The 13,184-nt window shown below is 45.3% G+C and overlaps 1 protein-coding gene across 1 annotated transcript in view; it reads left to right on the plus strand.

Annotated features, from left to right (window-relative positions):
- Positions 1-13,184, plus strand: part of Dmrt1 (doublesex and mab-3 related transcription factor 1) — a 98,468-nt gene that overhangs the window by 41,190 nt on the left and 44,094 nt on the right.

Raw genomic sequence — 13,184 nt, forward strand, 5'->3', positions numbered from 1 at the left:
GGATATGTGAAACACACATGAACGTAAATGGACACATGATCAGTGCAGCACACGGGTGGTCACGGTTATGATGTGATGTGCATTAGCCTTACTTTCCGTCTGTTGATGCCATTTAACTCCAGAGATTGGCTGTAGGGACTTGGAAGGAAGGGAGTGTGCATGGTTTGGGGGTTCATTTTCAGTTTTAGTTTTTCTCACATTGTCGTTGTGCAAAAATACCCGGTTGGCCAGAGTTAGACATATCTGAAGCCTTACCTCTTCCAGCCTGCCCTACCTTGGGGCAGCTTAGAATACGTTAGGTGCAGCTTCCGGGGTTGGGGCAGTCATCCCCCAACAAATTTTTACACTGGGAAAGAAAGACCTATAATGTGTGTGTTTTCATGGCAGAAAGGGTAAGAAAGGCGATGAGGTGGTGTTTCAATGGCCCAGTAATGTAGGTGTGTGTTTTTTAGAAATGGTGATCGGTCTTTCGAAGTATGCGTGTATTATTAAAATAGTATGCAATCAGGAGCTTTCAACATTTGGAACAAAACACTATTTCATTTCATTAGGGAAAGATTGTCTGGAGTGGTTCTGCTTCTGAGGGGGGAGCATTTCCACCAGGTCATTGTGTTGGCACCAGAGCATTGTGAGGCTAGACCACCGTGTGTACTTACGTCTGAGGAGTGTGTTCAGGAGAGGTTAGCTGCTGAGATTCTGTGACGACTATGCTCACTTCCGCCCTGTGAATCTGACTAGGCTTCCTCAGGAGGATCTGATTTCAGTTTAGTGTAACACGTATCTAGGAGCCGGTGCAACTCTTCGGTGTCTTCTTCCTTCTTCCTTTCTTAGCTCTACTGAGGCATAGTTGACAAATTGTACACATAAGGTACCGTGTGGCGTCTTGATGTATGTATATTGTGCATTGAATATCACAGGCTAATGAAGGCGCCATGTGTATGTGTGTGCACGTGAGCTCACGTGCACCTGAGATTTAGTCTGCATTTTTGTCAGATATGCAGCATTACTGATTCTAACTCCCACACTGTACGTTAAACTTCCAGAACTCACTTAACACTGGAAGTAGTAACATGGACTTACGTCTCTCTGCTTTCCTACCCACAAGCCTCTGACAATCAGTATTGTAACTTTCTGCTTCCAGGAGTCAAGAGAGCTTTGTTCTGATCATCTTTAACCCTCTTAAGCCCAGTTTTGTAACATCGTGATCAGACATCTTCCTCTAATCGAATCTGGTTCGTCTCAGTTCTCTTTTTCTCTTTTTGAAAATACTAATACTCAAGTCATCCCAGACTGGCTTCAGACTCACCGAGATCAGCTTGTGTCTCTGCAGATGAACCCCAGCTGTGGGATGGATCCCTGTAAATGCTCGGCTCTTTGTTGCTTAGTGTTGTTCCCTAAGCCCTCCGTTTTCTGTTGAAATCTTCTTGAGATTCTCTTCTGATTTTCTTCACCCACGCAGGTCAGCCACAAGCACAAGTGTCTTGGAGAGAGGTGTTGTTTCAGGTGGCCGAGGGTAGAGCTCTCATGTGTTCCTGAAATACTCAGTCCACGGTCACTGTCTGACATAAGCTTTAATCTCAGAAGTTTACAGTTACCTTTGGGGTATGCACAGCACTTCTCTGTGAATTGGATGGCAAGTAAGGCAGAAGAAGGGACATTCTCTATGCGTGTGTAGCAGAGAGTGATCGAGGAGACTTCACAAAGGGACTCTCATGTGGCAGGACCCTCTTAAGCCTCCCATAACCAACTGTGAGCTCACCTTGACTTTTAAAAATGTTTCAAGTCATGCCTGCAAAATCCTCACATCCAAATAAGCCAACCTAGCTATCTGCTGCCGATTTGCAAAATACCAGATGCAGATCAACAAGTGCTGAGGAGACCTGACAAAGGTCCTGAGGTTCTCATGCCACCCTGTTCTCCTGCAGAGAGCCGCAGAGATGCCAGGCTCTGCTGACTGAGGGAAATGGAGTGCATGTTAAGGAACGGGAGATGTAGTCCTGGAAGGCCCATCCATATTCAGTTAGAACTCTCGATTTAGCCATGTCCCCTTGAGCAGACACATTGTTCTCTAAGTCTTAGCTTTCTGTGATGATGCTTCTCATTTGTCACGTGGATGCGTGACACAGCATGGTACTAAAGTGACATGGCTGGCATACTAGAGAGTTTCCATGTAAACAGAAACACTGCAGATAATAGCCGACGAACTTATTTCTGGTCCCTTTACTTCCGTTTGCCATACTGTTTTTAGACCTATTGCTTCCTTTGCCAGGTGATCCTGTGCTTTGAGCCAGCTCCTTCGGGCTTCACAATAAAGGAGTTAATCGTTAAAGAGCAAAATACTGTGATGCATGGATCAAAGTCTGAATGGAATGACTTTTATAGTTTTGAGGAAGAATTTGATTCCTTTGGGCAGTGCTGGAGAGATGGCTCAGTGGATAAGGGTACTGACTGCTTTTCCAGAGGACAGGGGGTTCAAATCCCCAGTATCCTCATGGCAGCTCACCGCTGTTGAAACAGTTAACAGATCTGACAGTGTCACATAGGCATAAATGCAGAAGAAAAAAATCAGAGTTCATAAAGATAAGGTAAATGAGTAAAAATTTTTTAATTTATGCATATTAATGGCATAAATGTGTTAAGATATGTCATACAAAACCATGAAATAGTAAGCACTTACATATTTGGCATTTGGCTAGTGTTGAAGTGACAGAAATGGGGTGGCTTACACTGTAGCCAGAAGGGGTTTTATTGTTTTGTTTGATTATTTGAGGCAGTATCTCCCTGTGTAACTCTGGGTAGTCTGGAACTTGCCGTGTCAACCAGGCTGGCCTTGAACTCACAAAGATCCACTTTCTTCTGCCTCCGGAGTGCTAGGGTCAAAGGTTTGCACCACCATGTCTAGCCCAAGTTGTCTCCACAGCTAGAGAGGTGGTTCCGTGGATAAAGTGCTTGCTGTTCAAGGACCTGAGTTTTGCACACCAACATCCATGCTACAACAAAACAAAAAAGAAAAGGTGGGATTCCCTGCTGATCCTTTTGCAGGATCGAGGGGTGTGAGCAGGTGCATCCTGGGACTTGCTTTGCTTGCCATATTGGGAGCGCTTCAGGTTCAGCGAGAGAGCCTGTTTCAAACTATAAGGTAGAGAATGATGGGGGAAGACACCCAGTGCTGACATCTGGCCTGTACACATGTGTGCACTCATATATATCTGCACATACACATGAGAGGAAGGAAGGAGGAAGGACACACGCTCACACACACGCACATAGGTATCAGGTGTTGTGACAGGAACCTGTGATAGATTGGAAAATCAACTTGATTTTTCTCTTTTAAAGACAGGGCTTCATTTAGGCATGACTGGAATTTACTCTGCAAGCCCAAGTGGGCCTCAGCTTTGTGGTCTGCTTGGCTCAGTCTCCCAGTGCTCATATGACAGCTGTGTGGCTCCCATGCCCAGCCTCACCTTCTTAGTTTCTGGAAGATGTGTTGGGCCTGCTCTTTGAGTCTTGCCTTACCCCTTTTAGGGACAACTTCCCAGTGTTCTGTTGTCTTTTCTGAGGTGCCTTCAGCCGTACGGGAAGGCCTGTGCTGCTCTCTGTTGTCTACTAGCCTTGACGACTCAGGCTCTGTGCAGGAGCTGGTATGGGGGCTCCTGTTCCTCACACTGATCTTCTGGGCCCTGCTGCTAAGACTCGGCTTTCCTCCTACCTGTCTCAAGGGTGGATGGAGTCTCCTTTTTATACCCTGTCCCCTCTCCTTGCTGCTCTCAGTGCCACTGTGTGTTGCAGTGCAGTGTGGATCTTCTTCAACCAAAGGTCTCTTTTGGTTTCTAAAAAAACACGTACTGTCGTAGAGATCATAATTCTATTTTAAAGGTAGACGTCTTAAAAACAAACAGGGCATCCATTTTTGCATTAAAAAAATCCACTGATTCTTGTGTGGCCTTCTCCTGCATGCTTGGCTGTAAAGTCAAGCAAGCCACTGACTCAGGACCTACTAAGTGCAAATCCTAAGACAGACAGACAGACAGGGTGGGTTGGGGGGAGAACACACACACACACACACACACACACACACACACACACACACACACACGTATGCTCATTGCTGGGGATGGGGGTGCGTCTTCTGGAATCCCAGAGCGTGCTGCCCCGACTGCCATACAGGCTTGGGAATGCCTTTAATCGCCTCTGGTCTGTCTCGAGGCTGAAGAGATTTGTGGCTCAATCATAGATTCCTGTCCTGTTGTGAAACAGGAATAACATTTGTGGCACTGGAACAAACTCAGGATGAATGGCTGCCTCTGCTGACCAGCAGCTCAATTTCACTTCTGCATTTAATTGCCTGCAAAAGCTGTTTATTGCCGTGCGCACTCCTCCACGGCAACATTATCTCTTAAATAAACATGTTGTACCTGCTTGACAATCGTGCATATCAAGCGAGCAGAAATAAATATGGGAGGGCTCCGAGCCGTGCCTGGGATCTCCTTCGGGCCTGCAGCTGGTGCTCTTTTGTTGGCTGTTTCCAGGCTTGTGCCAGCAGACGTCTAGGTTCACCTTCCCACCACAGTCGGGTGTGGTCGGATGGCAGCCTCAGGGTTTTCACTCTTCTGGTGACTTTGCTCTCAGTCTGAGGCATCCCGTGACCATGATCGTTCACTGACAGCTCTCCACCTCACTGGAATCCATTCATGTGTTAAATAAACGCACACTGGGGCTGCCAAGTGAACTAGACAGAAAAGCACAATTGGGTGACTCCAGTTAACAGCAGGTCATATATTTAGTATAGCTAGAAGAGAGACTGTTAGGTAGATAGGCTGATGACCCTGAACTGATCACTACCCATTGTGTCTGTGTATGGACAAAAGACAAAGAGGTGTTGGGAGTCCCCTAGATACTCCTTGGTTTAAACAGAGACACAGGTGGAAAGGGAAACGGATTCTGGCATAGGGGACTTGACTCAGGAAAGCACACCCTTTGTGGATGGTGCTCCAGCCCTCTCAGCCTGCTGAGGGCCAGAGGACAGAAAGCTGCCTCTGACTGCTTGCCTACCTGGGGATGTTCTCCGCCCTTAAACCAACAGCCTGAGAAGGCCTGTGCCTTTTCACTAACTTCCCTTCCAGTGTGGCTCAGCTCAGAGACAACCTGTTGAAAGTATGGTGGAAAGGAGTGACTTTTCAAGCATAAGCTATGTGGAGGTGGCCACACCCTTACCTTTACCAGTGTGCAGTGCCTGTGCCACAGGAAGTGTGGCTGTGTGAAGCCAAATCTTAGATCAACTCTAGTTTCCAGGGAAAGTTACAGTTAACAATCCTGAATGAAATATTGATGTCTGTTGTTTATTTTATTGTATTATTTCTGATTTGTATTTTAATATATTAACCTATATTGTATATAATATATTAACATAACATTTATAATTATATATTATATTTATATAAAGTATAGTTTTATAATATATAATCATTTTAAATAAGTGTGTATATATATGTATGTATATAGGAGATATGAGAATGAATAGAGGGTGGGGTGTGAGCTCTCTCTGGCCCTGGCTGTCCTGGAACTCTCTATAGAGATCAAGTTGGCCTTGAACTCACAGAGATATATGCCTGCTTCTTCCTTTTGGGTGCTGGGATTAAAGGTGTGCTCCACTGGCTTGGGTTTAGGTCATTAAAGACAGAGTGTCCCTATATAGCCCAAGCTGGCCTTGAACTTGAGCTGTCTTTTTCCTGTCTTAGCCTTTTACATGTTGGGATTATAGGCATGTACAGCTATTCCTGGTTCTCAGATACTTGTGCATTTAAAAAACTGATAATAACGGGAGAAGACATCATGTAAAGCCCGTTTTCTGAGCAGAGGAGGTCGCTCCAAGCTGTCTGCCCTTCCTGTGGCCCACCTTGTCACCGGCAGGCTTGGCTTGTTCCACTTCCTTTTCTAGAACCCATTTCTTTTTCTAGAATAAAGTGGCCATTTGCCACTGTATTATTTACTTTTCGATTGTTGTGGTAAGACACCATGTCTAAGGCAACTTTGAAGAGGAAGTTAATGGGCCATGTGGTTCTAGGCAGTTACAGCTTGTGGTGGTAGAACCCAGGCATGGAGGCAGGAACTCACACCTCAAACCACAAACCAAGCTAAGAATGGCCTTAAAGCCCACCCCAGTGACTTTCTCCAGTGAGGCCACACCTCCTAAGCCTCCCCAAAAGCCTCCAAGTGGGGACTTAGCATCTAAATGCCCAAGATTTATGGGGGACATCTTATTCAACCTCCACGGTTACTGTCTACCTGTAGGTAGACCCTGGCTTTTTTGTCAACAGAGAAGCCAAAGGTATTTACATGAAGTCACAGGAGAATATGAGGATATGTGCAATTTTAAATATCTTTTAAATTGAGACAATTTTAAAATGACAGTTTCTTTCCTCAGGCACAGTATCTGTTTGAGGATATTAGAGCTAACCACCATAATTTGGTTTGTAAAGATGAAATACAGAGGCATAATTGTCGATGCCTGAGGATTTATTTTAATTCATGTTGTATGCTACCATGTATATTTTATTATCTTATATATTAATTAATTTTAATAACCTTACAATTATCTATTTCTAAGCTTTCTAGTAGATAGTTATTGTGTAGAAACATTACTTTAAATATCTCCTTTTCTGATGTCTGTATGTATGTATTCTCCTTAGATGACAAGGCTAGGTGAATGTTAGTGTTCCCTGGTTAAGGGAGAAAGGGACAGGCATTTACACCATGAGCTCAGAGGCATGGGACTGAGAACCGCCCATTTTTGCAGAGTACTCTAGCTAACACAAGCAGATCCTGGGAGAAAACTGAACTGGCCCCTGGGAAACTGAGGGCAGCATGGAGCAGGCAACCCTGACTCAAGAGAACTCCAGGGATGGAGTAAGGTATTGGGCCCTCCAAGGAACTGACTTTCAGCCTGGCTGGTGCAACCCCAAGAACAACCCAGGACATCTAGAATGTGACAGATCTGCCGAAGCCTTTGGGAGAGGCCCGCAGATGCTGGGCTGTCCTGCCAGGTCACCATCTTTAGGTGGTTCAGCTCGGTCTGCCCCGAGTTGACGCCTCTTGTCCTGTGCTGGAGCAGCTGAGTCCCATTGCTCGCACGGTGCAGCACAGCAGCGTTGGGAATTGTGTGATGTGCTTGGAAATTACACCACTGGGGTTGAACGCTTTCAGATAGGATTTCCTGGGGATACTGACCCAAGTCTCATTTACTTTCGCATTTACTTTTGTTTTTCTTGATAGTGGACCTGAGTCTGATATAAAGTTAGATGCTTCTCAGAACATTTAAGCAGTTGGATGAGTCTCACGTTCCTTGATCCGCATTTCTGGGATAGGTTGCGGGTTCCTCAGTGTTTAAATAGAGACTAAAATCAAAGGAATACATAGCAGACTCAGGTTGGTCCTTTTGTTACTTTGTTTTAATTCAGGTTTTTTTTTTTTTGTTTTTTTGTTTTTTGTTTTTGGTTCTTTTTTTCAGAGCTGGGGACCGAACCCAGGGCCTTGCGCTTCCTAGGCAAGCGCTCTGCCACTGAGCCAAATCCCCAAGCCCGTTTTAATCCAGTTTTAGAAGTACAAGAGAGAAAAGAGGATGCAATTCTAAAACATCTTTTTTTTTCTTTTTTTCGGAGCTGGGGACCGAACCCAGGGCCTTGCGTTTGCTAGGCAAGCACTCTACCACTGAGCTAAATTCCCAGCTCCTCTAAAACATCTTTAATGTGTTGTGAGACACAGACGAGAGGCTTCATCCGTTCAGGGTCACTCTCAAGTGCTTGGCTATACAGGAAGCAGTTGAGAGCTTTCTGGGAGGGTGGGAGTGGGGGGGGGATGCTGCACTGTAGAAGGGCAGGTCCAGACAGGACGTGCTGGGGAGCTGGGGGATGGGGCGTTTTATCAGCTCTTTGTTTAGGGTTGTCAGCATGTGATGTCAGTGAGAAGCAGATGTAGGCAGTTAGCCTCCTTATTTTAAAATTCTCTACAAAGAACACACCACTTGCTGCCTGCACCCAGGAGACTTCTCCACACTCTCCTCTTGGTGCCCCACAGGTCCTCTGGGGGCCACTCTTGCCATGCACTTTTTTGGTTGATTCAAAGGAAAGGGAGAAGCAGAAGAAACAGCGTTACTTCAGTTTTTAAAGTATGTTTTCCCATCACATTTCTAAGCACCAATACTCTTTCTGACCATTTCTGTTTTTTACCAACCAGTGCTGAGAGAAAGAAGGCAGACACCCTGATTCTGTGTCTAGTATTTATATAAAACTAGAAAGTGAGAAGTTTGTGTGTGTGTGTGTATGTGTGTGTGTGTGTGTGTGTGTTTGTGTGTGTATACGTACACAATGTAGAATTTTGAATGTTGAGTTTTTTGAGATTTAAAAAATATTGAAATGTAGCGAGATGGTGACGGTGCGCGCCTTTAATCCCAGCCCTCGGGGGCAGAGGCAGGTTTGTCTCTGTGAGTTAGAGGCCGTCTTGGGCTACAGAGTGAGTTCTAGGACAGTCAAGGCTACACAGAGAAATCCTGTCTTAAAAAACAAGAACATACAAACAAACAAAATATTGAAATAGAGAGAGGTCTCACAGTGGATTTTTCAGCCATCCAGCAAAAAAAAAAATGACATGTAAATAACTTTAAAAGTATATGATAGGAAGGCATGTTTATCTTGATTCAGTACATGTGGTTCACCATGACTGGATTCCAGTTCATGTTCCACATTTTGTGGGCCAGCCACACAGCCTTGTCAGGTCTTATTAGCCCTACTTCAGTGAGGAAACAGAGGCCCAGGGAGACAAACTCACTCAACACTATCCCAGTGCTGGTTAGTGGGTAACCGGAACATTAACATGCTTTGCCTGCTGTGGAAGGGCTCTTCCTTCCCAAAATGCCTCTGCTGTCATGGTAGGGCACAGCGCATTTCTTAGTCTTTGTAATAAGCCTGAAAATTGTAATAATACTAAACATACTGCTTCTTGGGCTTCTTTTTTACATGTGTGTACAACACACACAAACACACTCACACACACGCATACACACACCATGCACACACACGCACACACACACAGAGGCACGCACACTCTTTGAGCTTTAGGGATATCCATTTTCATTTATTCTTGAGTCGTTTGGTGTGGCTTATTACCTGTGATGGTCTTGGAGGGGAATGGGCTCCTTCACACACTTGTGGGTCTGGGGTGCCCACTAGGAGTCACCATTCTGCACTGGAATCTTTATAAACAGTTTTCAGGGGGAAAGTGTTGTGTGAGCATGTGTCTTCTCGTCCACTTGGAGGGCGGCTCTAGACAGCCTCACCTTGCCCTGCAGGCAGTCTGTCATATTCATTTCTCAGAAGATAGCCTTCATACTGCTGATTTATGCCAAAAGTATCCTAATGTTTCTGACAGCTCATGTGTGACATGGGTATAATCCATATTTCTTAAAGCAGCTAATCCAGGTGCTTATTTCCCGATACTGCTGATAGGGCTATATCTCTTGGTATCTGCCATGGAGATTGTGCTGGTAACATATTGTTTCTGGGTCACTAGCTTTGTCTAAAACAGTAGGTTGGAACAGAGTAGCAAAGGTTAATTAAGTTTGTCCATCATGTTGGGAACACATATAGATGACTCTGATTCGTCTGGCTCGAAAATCAAAGTTCCCGAACGCATGCGGTGGCTGGTATCCTTTCTTCTCATTTTCAAAGTATCCGAAATGAAGTTTCTTAACTTGTGGCAGAGGCAAAGACAAAGTGGTAAAAAGAGCTGGGTTGTTGAATAGTGGTGGCAGCAGATGGATCTTTAAATAAGCGGTCGACATTGAGGTTAGCCTTGGTTCAGTGGGAGAGTGCCTGGGCAGCTCGCTTCCAGCCCTGCCTTCTTTCCTTGGTGCCTTAGAGTAGAACCAAGCTATTTGATTGCTAGCAGTGGCTCTGTGTTGATGATTGTTAAATTCTGAGGCCCCAGTAAGGTAACAGGACAAGTCTCTTGTATCTTTCAAGAAAGACTTCCTTGCTCTGGAGTTTTCTTACTCCTGTAGTCATAACTGCTATTGTTTCAGGGTACTAACAGAAAGGGTACCTTCCCAGCCCTCTGCCACAAGTCTAGAGGGTTGCGGTACAATGCCATTCAGTGTGTTAGCAGAGGAGAAAGGCCAGTGTCTAGATAATTGTTAGGAAGGTTTTTAAGGATATAAATTTATCTTGTCTTTTTTTCTAGCTCTTTTTCTGGTGCTTGGTTTTTATGTAATTGTTGTGGCCATTTATGCCTGGCTATGTTAGTTTGGTTGAAAAGTTAGGATTGGAATTTTATTACTTATTTACTTATTTTGCGAATGTCTCTCTCTCTCTCTCTCTCTCTCTCTCTCTCTCTCTCTCTCTGTGTGTGTGTGTGTGTGTGTGTGTGTTTGTGTGTTTGTGTGTGTGTGTATGTGTATGTGTGTGTGTGTGGTTTGTGCCCATGTGTGTTCCTTTGAACAAGTCTGTAGACCAGAGGAAGCTATTGGGTGTCCCTTTCAATCACATCCTGCTGTATTCACCTGAGGTAAGGTCTCTCATTTAATCCGGAGGTAGGCTTGTGTCCAAGAAGTCCCACTCTCCCCATTCCCCTGCCAGCACTGGGGTTACTATTAGTGTACTGGTAACTACTCCTGGCTGATTGTTTGTGTGGGTGCTGGGGGTTTAAATGTAGCTCCTAATGTTTGCACAGAATGTGAATCTCCCTACCGATGTTCTCCCAGCTCCAGTGTCAGAATTTCAGATTGTGAGTCAGACCGTGTACAAGGTTCTGTTTGAGTCCAGATGGTTCTTTGTAGAACTTGTAACGATGATAAAGACCCTAAGCCAGTCCTAGCTAGAGATCATTCCAGACCACCAGCCATCTCTCTTTTATGAGCCTCCTGAATACACCAAGGTGTTTTAGGTTCCAGGGAAAGGGAACATTTTCAATTCTTCTTAGCTTTTTCTAACTAGGCACCTGTTTTTGAAGGTAATCGTTCCCCTATACCTGATTAACAACACCCGTGTCTTGGGTGCTTTAGACTGAGAGCTACAGTAAGAAAATGAGCCTCCGTGCGTATTTATGCACACAGACACTCACATACAGCAGTTCCACCCCAGAGCTCTTACCCATACCGTGCAGTCTGCTCACTCTGATTCTGAATTGTAGTTTCATTGGTTTTGCTGGTCTTGAACTTCTGGGTTCAAGGGGTTCTCCTGTTTGAGCCCTCCAAGTTGTTTACAGGTGGCAACTAGGTTATATCAGGGCCCGAGACAAGGAGCAGTTTTGTACGTTGGAAAACGGTCTAGAGGGCACGTGGCTGAAAATGTGCATTTCGGGGTTTTTGTTAGCTTGCTCTAAATTGGTAATAGCCACAGATGAGTTGCTTTTATGGTGAAGACAAGCACAGTGGGCCATTTACGTGCAGATATGATCCTGAAGTCCCATGGGGGTGTGTGTCCCTTTCAGCTGTTCAAGGCTTATGAGTGAGTCACTGTTCATGTGTGTCAGGGTTTGGAGAACGTGGGGAAAGGCTTTCGGAATGTTTTCGTGGTCAGATTTGTTTCCACATGACCTGCCGTTCACTTTGCCCTGGTGCATCACATTTCTTTCACTTCTTGACTTTGCGGAGATAACCCAAAGCCCCCATCTGCAGGAGCATCCTCGGTTCGCATGCGCCTGTCTGTTGCTGTTGCTTTGGAAGTTACAGTCGAAGACAGCGTAGATGTGTTTGCTCTCAGGAGAGGAAGAGCATCCTTTCCATGTTTGGACAAAGATTAAACAGCTCACGCCTCTTCAGCATCTCGAGTGGTCCTCATGGTGGGCACCCCATCTACAATGTCCTGAAGGCTCCCTGGGTTCCCTCAGAGACATTGATGTCCTGCCAAAGGCCTCTTCTCTCTCTGTCTGTCCTTTTATCTTCTGGGTCATTCACTGTGACCACAGTAAGAGAAGTTGTGAGTATATCGAGGAAGGAAACAACCTCAGAGGATCCCGAGGACTAGAGGGAGACAGGCAGTAGGGAGCCTTGGGTTACAGCCAACGGGGAACTCATTACCATCACAGGGCTGGGCATTTGATCTCTTACTGTTCTAGCATCTCGGGGATGTGTACACAATAGCAGATACTTGTAGCCTGTACATTGAGAAAGAATTCATTGCCGAGGGCAGCATGCACACTCAGGATGAACCAGGTGTGTGTCTGAGCAGGAGAATGGGGTTCTTTGACGACGCACCCTGCACAGGCGAGGTCTGTCCTGACTCAAGTGTATGGTTAGGTGGACCTGGGAATAAACATTGCAAACCAAAAAAATCATTTTAAGGACGGCCAATGTTGACCACACAAACTTAACTCCATGTGCCCTGGAGATCTGAGCTTCAGTCTGAAGAGTTCTGACTTCCTTGTAAAAGTGTTTCTGACCAGAAAACCAAAGGTTCACCTCAAATGGTGATTTGGGAGCTTGGACGATTATAATCCAAGTGAGTATCAGGGTCCTGTGATCCCTGCAATGATTTGTGTTGTCCGGTGGAGGACTTTCGGGGCCACTCCTCTCTTCCACCTGAAGCTCCAGCACTATGCTGCTGGCTAGACTAGCTTGCTTACAGCCGGAGCGCTCCTTTTGAGCCCTTCCCCTGGAAGGAGCGTTCAGCTGTCTGTAAGATTGAACGCTTCCGTCTGACCAGTTCCCCAACAATTGGCAGGTAGGATTCAGGAATTTTTTAAAAAAGGAAATGATAAAGCCAAACACTCTGGAGTTTGAGTTTTCCTGGGATATCACTGTTACCATGGACAGGATGGTCTAGGGTGCATGAAAGGATTTTCAGATTTATTGCTGTGCATTTTCTCAGCAGTAAAACAAAACCCCCAAGCTTCAAGGTTTCATCTGGAGTTAATGCTAGCAGCCTGTGCTTTTGCTGCCTGCCCAGTTCCCATCCGTGGGTTACACACCAGCTCAGAGACTGGGGTGGGTGATAAGATTATAAAACATGCTCGCCAGCCACCACATGCTAATGATAATAGCAGATAGAATTCATTGGAATCTTGGACTGAGAGGGTTTTGCTTGGTTTATTTGTTTAATATAAAGGAGCAAAAATAAAGTAAAATCTCAAAGAAACAAATTAGCATTGTATAACAGTGTACATGTGCGTGCGTGTGTGTGTGTGTGTGTGTG

This window comes from Rattus norvegicus, chromosome 1 (assembly GCF_036323735.1).
Source record: "Rattus norvegicus strain BN/NHsdMcwi chromosome 1, GRCr8, whole genome shotgun sequence".
NCBI lineage: Eukaryota > Metazoa > Chordata > Mammalia > Rodentia > Muridae > Rattus > Rattus norvegicus.